This window comes from Canis aureus, chromosome 5, assembly GCF_053574225.1.
Source record: "Canis aureus isolate CA01 chromosome 5, VMU_Caureus_v.1.0, whole genome shotgun sequence".
NCBI classification, from domain to species: Eukaryota; Metazoa; Chordata; class Mammalia; order Carnivora; family Canidae; genus Canis; species Canis aureus.
Window position 1 is genome coordinate 66,095,950 of NC_135615.1, and position 14,298 is coordinate 66,110,247.

At 38.7% G+C, this 14,298-nt stretch overlaps 1 protein-coding gene, 1 long non-coding RNA gene and 1 other non-coding gene across 3 annotated transcripts in view; 1 reads left to right on the forward strand and 2 right to left on the reverse strand.

Moving 5' to 3' along the window:
• Positions 1–14,298, forward strand: part of LOC144313572 (uncharacterized) — a 51,590-nt gene that overhangs the window by 15,982 nt on the left and 21,310 nt on the right. The gene's annotated exons all lie outside the window — the stretch shown is intronic.
• LOC144315037 (small nucleolar RNA U3) lies at positions 7,262–7,467 on the reverse strand. The gene has a single exon (XR_013380851.1). It is a non-coding gene; the product is annotated as a small nucleolar RNA U3 (small nucleolar RNA).
• On the reverse strand, positions 10,380–12,973 carry LOC144314427 (uncharacterized). Its single transcript, XR_013380306.1, has 3 exons — positions 12,929–12,973; positions 11,953–12,079; positions 10,380–10,748 (listed from the first exon to the last, which is right to left on the reverse strand). It is a non-coding gene; the product is annotated as an uncharacterized LOC144314427 (long non-coding RNA).

The window sequence follows — 14,298 nt, forward strand, 5'->3', positions numbered from 1 at the left end:
TTTTTTTTCCTTCTTTTAAGAGAGCATGAGGTAGAGTTGAAGGGATAGAGATCAAGGGAGAGAGAGAATCTTAAGCATGCTCCACGCTCAACGCAGAGCCCGACGTGGGGCTTGATCTCATGACCCTGAAATCAGGACCTGAGCTGAAATCAAGAATTGAACACTTAACTGACTAAGCCACCTACGTTCCCCCCAACTTGTCAACTCTTTAATGCTTGTGCTTTTGGTGCTATATCCAAGAAATCTTTCTCTGACTCAAGGTTGTGAATATTTACTCCTGTGTTTTTTTTTCCCAAGAGTTTAATACTTTTGACTTTTTCATTTAGGTCTGCAGTCCATTTCTTTTTTTTTTTTTTTAGTCCATTTCATTTTTAGTTGATTATTGGTTTGGTGTAATCAAACTTATCCATCCTTATGTTGAACATTCCACTCTTCTAGGATGGACAGTGCTTAGAGCCATTTAGGAATTAGATGAAATAAGGCTCTGTTCCTTTCAGTATCTCTTATTGAAATTGTTTGCATTACTCTGCCTTCTCCACTTACTTTAATCTCATTCTGAATTTTTTACGCTGGGGCAATCCAAGTAAGATTCTGGGTGGTGAGCAGTTGGATCTTTCTTTTGTGCAGTGGGATAGGGTGATTGAGCAACAGGAGAGGAGAAGGAGGTCACAGGTCTTTTCTCGGCATGTTAGATCAAATCCATGTGGGAAAGGGCATTATGGAAGCAGAGGGCCTGAAATTGTATTCAGAGTATCCATTATGCTCATGCTCTCCACAGAATGTCTTCCTTTCCCTAGCTCCATGTACCCAATTTGAAGACTGCTGCTTAAGATTCATGTCAAGTGTTGGCAAGGTTGGGGAGAAATTGAAATCTTCATGGGTTATTGGTGAAAATAAAATAGTATAGCATATGTGGCAAACTGGCAGTTCCTCAAAGAGTTAAACATAATTACCGTGTCACCCAGCATTTATATAAGATGTCTGAAATACATAATTCCAGAGAGACTGGAAGTACATTACTGGTTGCCAGAGCATAGAGAGTGAGTGACTACTGCTGAATTTTTTGTCAGGGGTGAGGGGGAGGTGGGCGTTGATGAGATAGTTCTGGAATTATGTAACTGGTGATGGTTGCATAACTATGTGAATGTACTGAAAAACACATATGATAAAATTTACCCTTTTAAAGGTAAATTTTATGGTGTGTATTATGTCATTTAAAATAATGGAGGGGTACCTGGGTGGCACAGTCCGTTGAGCAGCTGAGTCTTAATTTCTGCTTTGGTTATGATCTCAAGGTTGTGAGGTAGAGCCCCACATTGGTCTCTGTGCTCAACGTACAGTCTGCTGGAGATTCTTCCTCCATCCCTCCCCACTACCATATGCACGCACACATGTGAGCTTGCATGCTTTCTCTCTAATGAATAAATCTTTAAAAAAAAAATAATGGAAAGCCATCCTTGCTGGCCCCAGATCTGGCCAGTATGCTGGACAGTATGTTTTGTGTTGGTTTGGCTTTGCCATGTCTCTTTAACAAGCATCACATGGTTCTAAAGGAAGACAGGACACCCAAGTTGAATAAAGTTTGTATGAACTAAAACTCACATTTCCACTGTGAGTTTTAGTTCTTACTTACTTCTTTTCCTTTTCTCCAATCTGTGAGCCTTTTTCCCAGTCCTCCCTGCATCTTCCCTAGGTGTTGTGTTGACTTAGACTTTTTCTGTAGCAGAGAAATAGAGCTGGGGAGTGTATCTCAGGGTTGTGATTAGCTTCTTGTTGTGTTTGCTTGAAAATTGGTATGATGGGATGCAGGGTGGAGGACCTTAACATTGCTGCTCATTAATGTTTCACAGTGCTATTGATATTGTGAAATGGTTTTCTAATTTAATCCTAAAAAAAAAAGGCAATTTATTTTCCTAGGACTTAAGATGTCTTCATCAGCTAGGCTTCACAGAAGACAATATGGAAGATCTTCAGTAGCTAAAAGGTAAAGTGAAATGTTCTTTGGTTTTTAGGTGTCCCTAGGGTAAAATAGTAAAATTAGATGAAGATGTAAATGCAGATATCAAGATTTAATTTTAGCACTTGTTGCTGATTTTGCTTTTAGTTTATATAATTTACAAAATGACATTCTTTTCAATCTTCTAAGAGCAAAAATAATGCTTTTTTTTTAAACTTCTTATTTTGAAATATATACTCATAGGAAGTGCAGTAAGTATTTGTTTTTAAATATTCAAACAACATGCATAACACAGAAAAGTGCAAATCTTCTATAAGCCCACTCCTGAGCATTTGCCACTGTTAACAGCTTGGTATGTGCTCTTTATGCTTTTTGTTATATTGCTTAGAGAAATCTGTGAACAAACTAACTTATTGATTTTTACATGTTTGATGGTAGTTTGCAAATTTAATTGTATACTCAGTGTTTTACCTCTGCAATCACCAAAACAGTTACCGTCAAATCTTTGCACTTTTTTTTTCTTGCAATGTTATGTTTAGACATTCCTTAGAGGCTTTATGGCCCTTACTCAGAGCCTTGTTACTTCCAGAGAGCCGGGGTTGGGCCCCCAAGACCCACTGTGGCCTTGCTTCTCAAACTTAGGGCTGCCTAAGAGTGAGTTTAAGAGCTTGTTGAAATGCAGATTCCCAGGCCCTGGGCCTGCAAGATTTTGAAACCTCGGGCCCAGGGAGATGCACGTTTATATATTACTCAGCTGTTGGTATTGGAACCACTTCAAGAATCTTGTATCATCAAATTGCTGGTATCAGTTATCTGAGAAACTTGGCAGCCTGCTGAGCCTAGCTACACCCACCACCAATCACTAGTTGTGCTTGGTTGGAGTCAGGGTGCCTGACTAGTGTGGGTGCTACTGGAGGTCTGGGTACACGCACTAATCTCTTAGGATGGTCCCTGTTACAGCCCTGGTGTCCAGCTTACTGCCTGCCTTATACAGAGCAGGCACTCCTTGGATATCTGCTAATTGGTGTTGAACAAATGAACAAACATATATTTGCTTTCCACTCCCATAGCACATTTGAAATGGGGAATAAGCAGCAATCATAGACTATAGCCTCAAACGAAAGGAAAGTAGGGGAAAAATGTAAAAGGCAGACAGAAATATTAAAAGTCATAGATATTCTGGACCACGTATTAGTTTTCCATTTCTGCTGTGTCAGATTATCCTACATTTAGCAGTTTAAAAGAACACATTTGTTACCTTACAGTTCTGTAGGTCAGAAGTGCAACCTAGGTCTCACCAGACTATAAAATCAAGAAAGCAGAAATGAGGGCATGGGAGAGTGGAAGCAGGGTCACTCAAGTGGTCAGTCATCCAAATCACCCAGGATTTTCTGTAAGAGGAACTTAACGGGTGTGGGTGACCTAGTTCCTAATCTGGTTGTTTTACCTAGTGATTGTGTCATACATTTGGCAATATGTTTATTCAAGAGGGATATCTTTTGAAATGCATATCTTGACAATCAGAAGCTTAATGTCAGGAACTTACCCTACATTTAGTTACCTCATGTAAGTGAAATCGTATAATATTTGTACTTTTGTGACTGATTTATTTCACTTAGTATAATATCCTCAAGGTTCATACATGTTGTAGCATGTTATAGGATTTCCTTCCTTTTAAGGCAGGATATTCCATTGTATATACAACAGTTAATTTTATGTATTAACTTGGCTGGATCATGGGGTGCCCAGGTATTCGATCAGACGTGGTTCTGGCTGTTTCTGTGATGGTATTTTAGGATGAGATTAACATTTAAATTGGTGGGCTTTGAGTAAAGGAGATTGCCCTCCAAAATGTGAATGGCCTTTATCCAATCAGTTAAAAGCCTGAATAGAACAAAAAAGATCCACCTCTTTTAGCAATTGAGAATTCTCCAGTAGACTTCGATTGGACTTCATCTGCCACATCAGGCTCTTGCTAGTTCTTCAGCAGACTACCTTCAGACTCAGTATGGAACACTGCCTCTCTTGGGTTGCCAGCCTGTCATGTTACCCTGCAGATTTTAAACATTTCAGCCTCTGTTGTCAAATGAACCAGTTACTTATAATAAATATGTGTGCATACATCATGTTGGTTCTGTTTCTCTGGAGAACTAACAAATACAGTATGTATAAACCACATTTGGTATTTCCATTCTTCCATCGATGGACATTTTGATTGCTTCCACTTCTTGACGATTATGAATAATTTTGCTATGGACATGGATGTGCAAATATCTCTTACATGTTGCAGTTCTTTTGGATATATACCAAGAAGTGGGATTGGTGGATCATATGAGTGTTCTAATTTTAATTTTTTGAGGAGCTGCCAGATTATTTTCCATAGCTATTGCACCATTTTATAATCTCGCCAACAATGCAGAGGTTCCAACTGCTTCACAACCCCACCGATACTTGTTTCGGTTTTTTTGGTAGTAGCCATCCTAATGGGTGTGAAGTGGTAGTGTTTTTTGTTTGTTGGTTGGTTTGGTTTTTGGTTTTTTTCTTTACGTAAACTCTATGCCCAATGTGGGACTTAAATTTACAATCCAAAAATCAAGGGTTGCATGCTCTACAGACTGAGCCAGCCAGGTGCACCTTATTGTGGTTTTGATTTGCGTTTCTCTGATGATTAGTGAAGTTGAGCATCTTTTTAGCTGCTGACTGCCTATTTGTATACCTTGGAGAAGTGTCTGTTCAAGTCCTTTGCACATTTTTGGGTTGGGTTTGTTTTTTTTGTTGTTGTTGAGTTGTAGGAATTCTTTATATATTTGGCATATAAGAGTCTTATCAGGAATGTCTGGGTGGCTCAGTGGTTGAGCGTCTGCCTTTGGCTCAGGGCATGATCCTGGAGTTCCAGGATCAAGTCCTACATTGGGCTCCCTGTGAGGAGCCCGCTTCTTCCTCTGCCTATGTTCTGCCTTCTCTCTGTGTTTCTTGTGAATAAATAGATAAAATCTTTTTTAAAAAGACTCTTATCAAATATATAATTTATAGATATTTTCTCCCATTTGTGGGTTGCCTGTAATTGTGACCTTTAATGTGCAAAATTTTTAAATTTTCATATAGTCCAATTTATCTATTTTTTTCTTTTGTCTTTGCTTTTTACTGTAGCATCCAAGAAATCATTGCCAGATCTAGTGTCAGAAAGCTTTCCCCCATTTTCTCCTAAAGCTTTATTTTTTTAAGATTTTTTTTATTAAAAAAAAAGATTTTATTTATTTATTCATGAGAGACACAGAGAGAGAGAGGGGCAGAGACAGAGGTAGAGGGAGAAGCAGGCTCCATGCAGGGAGCCTGATGTGGGGCTTGATCCCAGGTCTCCAGGATCATCTTTTAGGGCTTTAATAGCTTCAGGTCTTTTTTTTTTTTTTTTTTTTAATTTTTTTAATTTTTTTTTTTTTAATTTTTATTTATTTATGATAGTCACACACAGAGAGAGAGAGAGGCAGAGACACAGGCAGAGGGAGAAGCAGGCTCCATGCACCGGGAGCCCGACGTGGGATTCGATCCCAGGTCTCCAGGATCGCGCCCTGGGCCAAAGGCAGGCGCCAAACCGCTGAGCCACCCAGGCTGCCCTCCAACTTCATTCTTTTGCATGTGGATGCTAGTTTTCCCAGCACAATTTGTTGAAAAGACTGTCCTTTTCTCATTGAATGGTCTTGGCACTTAAAAAATTATTTAACCCTTATATGTGAGAGTATATTTTGGGCTTTCTTTTCTGTTCTTTTGGTCTATATATGTTTTTATGACAGTACCACACTGTTTTCATTACTGTACTTTTTATAAGTTTTGAAATTAGGCAGTATGAAACTTCCAACCTTGTTCTTTTTTTCAAGATTATTTTGATTATTTTGGGTCCCTTGGAATTCTATATGAATTTTAGGATGGAGTTTTCGACTCCTGCAGAAAAGTCATTGGGATTTTTTTTTTTTTTTAAAGATTTTATTTATTATTCATTCATGATAGACCTAGAGAGAGAAAGAGGCAGAGACACAGGCAGAGGAAGAAGCAGGCTCCATGCCGGGAACCTGACACGGGACTCGATTCCGGGACTCCAGGATCACACCCTGGGCCAAAGGCAGGCGCTAAACCGCTGAACCGCTGAACTACCCAGGGACCCAAGTCATTGGGAGTTTCATAGAAATTGCATTGAATCTATAGATTGTTTTCAGTAGTACTATACATCTTAGTAGTACTAAATATTCCAATATATGAAGATGGGATATCTTTTCATTTATTGGTGTCTTCCTTCATTTCTTTCAACAGCACTTAATAGTTTTCAGTATACATAGTCTTTGACCTCCTTGTTTTATTCCTAAGTATTTTATTCTTTATCTTGCTCTTGTAAATGGAATTGTTTTCTTAATTTCCTTTGATATTGTTCATTGTTAGTGTATAGAACTGCAACTGGTTTTTGCAAGTTGAATTTGTGCCCTACAATTTAGCTTAATTTGTTTATTCGTTCTAACAGGGTTGTTTTTTTTTTTTTTTTTAGTTGTTTTTGGTGCAATCTCTATAGGGTTTTCCCTACATGTATAACATCATGCTATCAACAGAGATACTTTTACTTTTTTTCCAATTTGGATACCTTTTATTTCTTTCTTTTGCTTACTTGCTATGGCTAGGACCAGCATTATGTTGTAAAGAAGTAGTGAAAGTGGGCATGTTTGTCTTGGTCCAGATCTTAGAGGAAGAGCTTGCAGTCTCACCATTGAGCATGATGTTAGCGTTGCGCTTTTCATATGTAGCTTTTATTATGTTGAAGTAGTTTACTTGTATTTTTAGTTTGTAGAGTGCTTGTATAGTAATTTTTTTTTAAATCATGGAAGTATGTTGTATTTTGTCAAATGCTTCCTGCACCAATTGAAATGTTCATGTGAGTTTTTCCTTCATCCTGTTAGTGCAGCAGAGTTTCACATTGATTGATTTTATATATATATATATATGTTGAATCATCCTTGCATTGAAGGGATAAATTGTGCTTGGTTATGGTGTTTAATCATTTTCTTTATACTGTTAAATCCTGCTTGTGTTTTTTTTTAAGATTTTTACAGCAATGTTTATAAATGACAGGGGTGTATAGTTTTCTTGTGTCTTTGTCCTGCTTTGGTATTAGGGTAATGCTGGCTTTATACAATGAGGGAGAAACTGTTCCCTTCTCTTCATTTTTTTGGAAGTTTGAGAAAGATCTGTGTTAATTCTTTAAATGTTTGGTGGAATTTACCAGTGAAGCCATCTGGTTTTGAACTGTTCCTTAAGGAGATTTTTTGTTTGTTTTTTCTCTTGCTGTCTCAAGTGAGAGAACAGTCCTCAGTGGCAAAAGAAAGCTGCAGAAGCACCACCCAATGTTGGCTTCACGCTAGGGAGAAAATGCTATGCCTATGCCCCCTCCTCATGGTTTTGGGTACTCTATACATTCAGAGAAACCTTTCTAGTAACAAACTATCGAAATGATCCCTGAATGAGGTCCTCTATGGAGTCTTTTAATTAATGATTCAGGCTTCTTACTAGTTACAGATCTATTCAGTTTTTTATTTGTTCATAATTCAATCTTTGTAGGTTGTGTATTTCTAGGCTATCCAATTTATTTTGTATAATTGCTCATAGTAATCTTTTTTTTTAATAGTTATTTTAGAGAGAGAGAGAGAACTCGAATGTGCTCACAAGCGGGAGAGGGAGAGAGAATACCAAGCAGACTCCTGCGCTGAGCTCCACGTGGCTCTTGATTCCACAATCCCAAGATCACATCCTTGAGATCACAACCTAGGCTGACAACAGGAGTTGGAAGTTCAACTGATTGTGCCACCAATGTGCCCCCATAGTACACTCATAATCCTTCTTATTTGTGTAAAACTGGTAAAACTCTTTTTTATATTCTTTTAATTATTTGTGTGTTTTTTATTTTTTTTAATCCAGCTAAAGGCTTATCAATTTTGTTGATTGTTTTCAGAGACCCAACTCTTCATTTCATCAATTTTCTTCTATTGTTTTTCTAGTCTTTATTTATCTCTGATCTAACCTTATTTCCTTCCTTCTGCTAGCTTTGGGTTATTTGTTCTTTTTCTAGTTCCTTAAGTGGTAAAGTTAGGTTGTTGATTTGAGTTTTTTTTTTTTTAATGTAAATGTTTACAGCTATACATTTTTCTCTTAGCATTACTTTCTCTACATCTCAGAAGTATTGCTATGTTGTGTTTTCATTTTCATCGTCTCAAGGTATTTTCTGATTTTCTTCTTCTTTTTTTTTTTTTAAAGATTTTATTTATTTATTTATGAGAGATACACAGAGAGAGGAAGAGGGAGAAACAGGCCCCTCTCAGGGAGCTGGATGCTGGATCTGGACTTGATACCAAACCCAGGATCACGACCTGAGCCAAAGGCAGACGCTCAACCACTGAGCCACTCAGGCATCCCTATTTTCTGATTTTCACTGTGGTTTCTTTGACCTGTTGTTGTTTAAAAGGGTATGAATTTCTCTGTTTTTTAGGATTTTTCAGTTTTTCTTCAGTTATTAATGTCTAATTTCATTCTATTATGACCAGTAAAAGATACTTTTTATGATCTCAATGTTTCTAAAATTATTAAGACTTGTTTTGTGACCTAACATGGTTTGTCCTTGGCAATGTTCTGTAGTGGTTGATGTCTCTTACGTCTAAAACCTATAGGTTCCCTCTTTTTTTTTTTTTTTTTGTATTTTGTTGTTATTAAAGAAGCAAGTCCTTTGTCTTCTAGATAGAGTTTCCCACAATCTAGGCCAGTTGCATCTTGTGGTGTCATTTTTTTTTTAATATTTTACTTATTTATTTGTGAAAGAGAGCAAATGAGAAGGCACAGCAGGGGGTAGGAGCAGAGGGAGAGGGAGAAGCAGACTCCCCTCTGAGCAGGGAGCCTGACATGGGGCTTGATCCCAGGACACCAGGATCATGACCTGAGCTGTAGGCTCAGATGCTTAACCAACTGAGCCATGAAGGCACACCTTGTGGAGTCATTTAACTTGTCTTTCTCCCTCTTGTATTTCCAGCAAATTAGAGACAGGTCTAGAGTTGTGACAGGATTCATGCTCTTTTTTTGGCAACATAATTCATTCCAAAAGTGATCTGCACTTCTATTGAAAAGGATCTTAATGCTGGGCAGCCTCCGTAGCTCAGCGGTTTAGCACTGCCTTCAGCCCAGGGCGTGATCCTGGAGACCTGGGGTCAAGTCCCACGTCCAGCTCCCGGCATGGAGCCTGCTTTTCCCTCACCTGTGTCTCTGCCTCTTTCTCTCTGTGTGTCTCTCATGCATAAATAAATAAAATCTTAAAAAAAAAAAAAAAAAAAAGACTCTTAATGCCTAGTTGTCTTTCTGTATATGTTGTTAGCAACCATTGATTTTTGTCTAGGTCCATTTATTTACTGGTTGTTGCAGGATGTTTGATAATTTTTTATTCCATTATTTTCTCATTATTTATTAGTTGGACTACTTCTATAATATCCCCTTGTAAACAGTTTGGTTATTCTGAGATATAGTTCCAATTGGAAAGAAAAATCATTCATCTTAATAGTAGCTTCTTTTTTTTTTTTTTTAAGATTTTTTATTTATTCATTTGAGAGAGTGAGCGAGAGCATCAGTAAGGGGGGAGGGTCATAGGGAGAGGGAGAAGCAGACTCCCTACTAAGCAGGGAAGCCTGATGCAGGGCTTGATCCCAGGACTCCAGGATTATGACCTGAGCCAAAGGCAGCCACTTAACTGAGTGAGACACCGAGGCACCCCTTAATAGTAACTTTTAAAAGGAAAATACACAACATCAAATGTATGTATTATTATAAGAAGGATCCCTAATTTCATATATGGAAAACAAAAAGTACAGGTCTTACATTTGAGAAAATATGGTCATGTTGGTCATAATTGACCTTGAATAGCCAACAAACAGACAAAGGATGAAAGACTTTCAGCTGTTGAAGAAGGACAAGGGGAGTTTAGTACATTTTAGAAAGGCCCATTAGAAAAAGTGTAAAGTGAAATGCTTTGACATTACGTGCGTATGTGTGTGTCTGTGTGTGTGTGTATGAACTGTCTTAATATCCCAATGATACTGCTTTTTTTAAAATTTTTATTTATTTATGATAGTCACACACAGAGAGAGAGAGAGAGAGAGAGAGAGAGGCAGAGACAGAGACATAGGCAGAGGGAGAAGCAGGCTCCATGCATGGGAAGCCTGTCGTGGGATTCGATCCCGGGCCTCCAGGATCACGCCCTGGGCCAAAGGCAGGCGCTAAACCGCTGCGCCACCCAGGGATCCCCCAATGATACTGCTTAATGAGAGGTTAACATATGTCAGTCGACTTTGTTAGGTAGCACCTGTAAGGTTTTTGGAAGAAGACAGAATAAAAAACACAAAGTAAAATTTTCCCAAGGCTATCTGTTTGATACACTTAAAATTCATAAATTTTCCCAGAATATAGATTTGGTAAGGAATACTTCCTAAAGAGTATTTGTTTTAATATCTTGTAGTTGCATGGGATATATAGAAGAGTAGAAGCACTAGAAATAAATTTTCCATGTTTATGTAGCTCTTTCTCTCTTTTCTTTCTCTTCTCTTCTCTTCTCTTCTCTTCTCTTCTCTTCTCTTCTCTTCTCTTCTCTTCTCTTCTCTTCTCTTCTCTTCTCTTGCTTCGCTTCTTTCAGATGGGAGAGGGAGAGAATCTTAAGCAGCCTCCATGCCCATTGTGGAGCCCAGCACACTACATGATCTCTTGACCCTGGGATTATGACCTTTGCCAAAATCAAAAGTTGGATGCTTAACTAACTGAACCACCCAGGCATCCCCCATATTGTTCATTTCTAATAAGGTTTTGAATCACTTCATCTTCATGTGTTCTGTAAGTATTTATTTAGAGCATAGTATATACTGGGCACTGGGTGAGTTGAGAAAGGACACATTTGAAGTTCATGCTTATTACATTTTATTTAGCAATTACTGGATTCCTGTTTGGTTATTGCTAAAGCACATGTTTAAAAGTTGCCAAACAAGTATAGTGAATGGGGGGATTCCTTGATATCTTTTCCTGAAAAGATACTCAAGAGGAAGGAATGAGTAAAAAATAGAACTGTCTATCTCATGTGACAGGCTATTCATGTCTCTCCATTTACACACTGCCATTCATGAGGTTTTCTAGCACTTGGTGTGGTTTCAGGTGATCAGCCAAGACCTAATCAGAAGAATCTGATTTGACCTGAAAGATTTCAGTCCTGTTTGTCACTTGCTAGATGACTTCTTTAAGTATTGGTGTTGGCATTTTTTTTACTTAATGTTTATAAAATAATAAGGGCAAAATGCAATAAAATATTCGAGTCATTGACCCAAATAAATACCATTCTGCAGAAAAATCTTTTGAGGTTGCTGAGAATGAGTATCAGCTCCCAAGTTCCCTGTGGGCAACTTGAAGCGTTGGACTGACACTGATTGTAGGGTCCTGTGTACAATGAAGTATGGATTTTCTGGGTGTGACAGTCACAAAAGGTTGAGGAAGTTCTAGTTCTGGTTCCTGTAACTAGAAAGTTACCTAACCTGGGGTATCTGGGTGGCTCAGTTGGTGGACATCTCAGGGTCATGGGATTGAGCCCTATGTTGGGCTCACACTTAGCAAGGAATCTGCTTGAGGATTCTCTCCCTCTGCCCCTCCCCACTGCTTGCATGAACTCTCTCACTCTTTCTCTCTCAAATAAATCTTAAAAAACAAAAGAATGTTACCTAACCCCTTGAGACCTAATTGTTTTCGTGTGTTAAATGAGAAGGACTGGATTCTATGAAACCTGAAAGTCTAGAGAGTTTTAGAGTTGAAAAAAATAATTCCTTTGAGCAAATTCATAAATTCTGCAGTTATTTGTTGAACACTTATATTGTGGCAAGCCCCGTTCCAGTTGCCGGAGAAACCATAAACAGACAGACAAAAGCCCTGTCTTCTAGAAACTTAACCTTCCTGCTTGGAGTGAGATAATACACAAAGAAGTAAAAATATGTAGTATGTGGCCAGTGCTCCTCAACACTGTCGAGGCCATCAAAAACCAGGAAAGTCTGAGAAACTGCTTCAGACAAGAGGAGCCTAGGGAGATAGGACCAAAAAATGAAATGTGGTATCCTGGACCAGAAAAAAAGGCAGTAGGTAAAAACTGAGGAAATCAGAATAAATTATGGACTTCTTTTAATAATAGTGTATCGGTGTTGGTTCACTAGTTGTAACAAATGTACCCCAAATGTAAGCTGTTAATAATGGGGGAAACTAAGTGTAGGTTATATGGGAACTTTCTTATATGGTATCATCTTTACAATTTTTCGGAAAATCTAGAACTGTTGTAAAAAGTAAAGTTTATTTTTAAAATGTGTGTGTGTGTGTGTGTGTGTGTGTGAATGATGCTGACAAAAGTGAAGCTGGATCAGAGGGGCAGGGAGCACAGGTGGTGGGGAAGGTGAGGGAGAGCCTGACAGAGAAGGTGACATTTGGGCAGAGCCCTGGCTGGAAGCCGGGGAGCCAGCCATGTGGGTATTTGGGGAGGGGGTGTTGAAGACAGGGACCTGCAAGGGGCAAGGCACTGGAGGAAGCAGCTAGAAGGCATGCCAGTTGCCATGAGGAGAGCTCCCCAGGAGTACAGGTAGAGAATTAGGTCAGACGGGGATGGGGGCTGGGGGAGGGTGGGGGCTGGGTGTTAGGTATCTTTTAAGTCCGGATCAGGACTTTGGCATCGACTCTGGACCAGATGCGGGCAAAGCCATGGGTCTGGCCTTCTTCCCTGTGGCACAGATCCCACATCACATGGTCCTCCTTTCACAGGCTTCTGAAAGTTACCACTTGAGGGCCTCATTAGGCTTTAGAGCAAGGGTTGGAAACTACAGCCCTGGGCCAAATCCTATCCCACTGGGTTCTCTGCAAAGCTGTACAAAGGTGAGCTCCTACCTTTTCCCTCCCTCCCTTCCGTGAGGTGGTTTCATACATTCATAGACCATTTGTAATTGTTTTGTCACATTCTGTATTCCATCCTGGGATTCTCTTGACTTCCTAAATGATTTGTTAAAATCTGCATACATTAAGGCTCACTCTTTATGCTGTGAAGTTCAGTGGGTTTTGACAAATGCATAGTGTCATGTATCCACCATCACTGTATCATGCAGGATAATTTCACCGCCTGGAAAAAACCCCTGTGCTTCACCTTTTCAATTCCATCCTGTCAAACCTCTGGCAACCACTGATCTTTTCACCCATCTCTATAGTTTTGCCTTTTCCAGAATGTCATATAATTGGAACTATATAGTATGTAGCCTATTTAGACTGGCTTCTTTCACTTAGCAATATGCATTTAAGATTTAGCCAAGTCTTTTTGTGGCTTGATACTCTTTTCTTTTTATCACTTAATAATATTCATTGTCTGGATGTGCCAGCTTGTTTATCTATGTCACCTATTGAAGGGCATCTTGGTTGCTTCCAGGCTTTGGCCATTATGAATAAAGCTGATATAAACATTCATGTGGAGGTTTTTGTGTGGATGTACGTTTTCAAATCAGTTGGGTGTGATTGCTGAATTGCATGGTGACACTGTGTTTAGCTGTGTATTTACCCTGAGTTGTGGGGTTTTTTTGTTTTTTGTTTCTTTTAGAATATCATAGAGGAAATCTGACATTTTTTTGGTTTGTGTCCTTTGACAATGCCATGATACTACTCTTTTCCTATTTCTGGAGGCTCCATTGAAATTTCTCCAGAGGAGTGTTAAAATTCAAATTGTTTTCAGTGAAATTTGAAATTATGATGGAACTTCTAAGAGTAGATTCTTAAAAATCTTTTTAATTTTAAAATTTATCCCCAGTGGGTCCTACCCTGAGAACTTAATAGATCAGCTGTCTAATAAGTTAAAGTAATTGAGATACAATAGTAACAAGTTAAAAATAATCGTACTAGCATTCCTGGAGGCTTTGGGACTGACATGTACATTTAATGAAATAACGAGAAAGTGTTTCGGTGGGCTGTTTCCATAGATGTGTAAAGTTCTGTGTAAGGTTCTCTCCATGTAAAGACCTCAGAATCTGCATGATTTCTGACCAACACTAAAACTTGAAACACACTGAAAACATGTTGTCGTTAGGGTGTGTGGCTGCCTTAGTCAAAACCATGTGACTCATGATCTTGGAGTTGTGAGTTTGAGCCCCACATTGGATGTAGAGATTATTTAAAAGTAAATAAGTAAACTTAAAAAAAAAAAAAAGGAAAGAAAGAGAATACATGTTAATAAAGAGTGAGAAAACAAAGCTGGGGGAGAAAGGCTTGGATTTTTT